Raw genomic sequence first — 2,168 nt, 5'->3', positions numbered from 1 at the left:
TAATGATTTAATTTAATAGAGAATTATTATGATATCTTTAATATTTAATTAATTGAGAAATTAATTAAATAAAAGAACTAAATTTGAAGGTTAAAGTTCAAAGATAAATTTAGAACAGGATAATATTTATTTAATTTAATAATAATATATTTGGAGTTCATTTTTAAATAAATGCTAAATATTATTGTTATTTAAATTAATTAAATATGTTATCAATTAAGTTCTAAAATAAATTAAAAGTTGAAAGATATTAAATTATTAAGAATTCTAGATCGCATGATCTAAGCATGAGTTTAAATATGAGAATTAAAATTAAAAGATTAAATTATAGAAATTAATAACGTTATTTTAATTTCATAAAGTGCACATGATATTTAAAGTAATAAATTAATTTAATATAGAAGTCAAGTGGAATATTAAATAAAGTTATTTAATAATTCAACTTAATGTGCATGAAAGTTGAATGCAAAATAAAAGAAAAGATAATAAAGGTTAATTTTGAGTTAACTCAGTTGAGCAAAGAGTCATCTTGGGTGAACGCACAATTAGTGCCCCAATTTGAGGAGAAAACTCTTTATCACAACTTTAGGGGTTCATTTTAGAGGGACTGCAGATATTGGACACGAATTGGGACCGTGAATTTTGGTGATAGGGAATTTGGGAAAGAATTTTGGAGACAGGATTTTTGGGGAAGAACTTTTGTAAGCAAATTTTAGAAGGAAAATTTTAGGAAAGATTTTTAGAGGAAAGATATTGAAGAAGAGAAAATTCTCTCACAAATCTTCTGGGTGTTGCAATTTTAGCATCAGAACCAGGTAGGTTCTTTGGTTTTGTTCACCCAGTTAGAATTATGTAATTTAGATAATTTTGTCTTCTTCGTGACTGTAGATTGATTTTCTATATTTCATTTCAAACGAATCTTTTAGTCTTGTAGTTTTGAAAATTCTATTATTCATGTCTTTTTCATCTGTAACCGGGAAGGTTGAAAGTATTATTATAGTACACCTTAAATAGTTTTAAAAGTTGAATATTAAACAGGGAGGGTTGAAATAAAAATGAGCTTTTAAATTTGAAATTTAAAATGGTTAAACTTATTTCTCCTATCAGACTAATTTTGTAAATGTTATAAAAAATATAAATATATATTTTTATTTATTTATTTATTTATTTATTTATTTTATGAGGAGGTCTTGTTTTAGATATACAAAATTATTTAAGAAGAAATAGTAATAAATATATTTTATGGGTTAAAGAAAATTCTTTCATAATTGAATTTTATAAAATAAATTTAATTATACAAAAAAAAAACAAATTAAAAAAATTTAATTAAAAAAAATACCAAGGTGGGGCGGGGAGGGAATAACCCCGTACCCCCACCCCCTCTTGGTACGTAATTATAGGCAGCCGCTGCTGCCACAGGCACTACGACAGTAGTGCTGTCGCAGGCCTGTGTCAGCAGGCGAACGACCATTTATGGTTGCGACTGCTTAATGCAGCGCCAAAACATTAATTCAGTGCCCTTTTTTTTAAAATAATATATATTTGTTTTTATTAAAACATTCTTTTTTAATTGATAATTGATGTTAATATGATTTATATTAATGTGAGGCCTCGCCCTGACCCATCGTAGCATAGTGATACATTACCCTTCTTTTTTTGTTATTCACGACTCAAGATGTCGAGACATTATCTGATGCTTAGAACATATCTTATTATTTCATGTTGTGTGATGTTATTTCCAGATATATTTGATGATTTTCATTTAATGTTCATGTATATGTATGTTGACGAAATCAGTAGATGGAGGATTGAGATTTGATTTACGATATTTCAAATGGTTAAGAATTATGAAGGATGAAGAAACTTTATTGATGTATGTTTTAAATTATAAAAATTTCTAATACGTATACATATATGTACATGTGATTTTATGGGACTACTGATGTGTGCAATGAGTGTGCAGATATTTAGCCGAGAAACCCTACGGAGGAACAAAACTGATCTCCATGTGCTAAAATTTGGAAACCCTGTTGTTCATAATTATGTTCTTTCAGTGTCGCTTGACACTCGTAAAATGTTATGTGCTTCGGTATGCTAGTTAGGGTTAATTGTTTAACCTTTGGTTTCAAGTTAGTGTCAATTTTCTATTAGATTCTTAATGAGGGTTA

This window comes from Cupressus sempervirens, chromosome 7 (assembly GCF_028749045.1).
Source record: "Cupressus sempervirens isolate cs-2001-9-10 chromosome 7, ASM2874904v1, whole genome shotgun sequence".
Taxonomy (NCBI): Eukaryota; Viridiplantae; Streptophyta; class Pinopsida; order Cupressales; family Cupressaceae; genus Cupressus; species Cupressus sempervirens.
The sequence above is the reverse complement of the archived record's forward strand: the minus strand, read 5'-3'. Positions refer to the sequence as shown.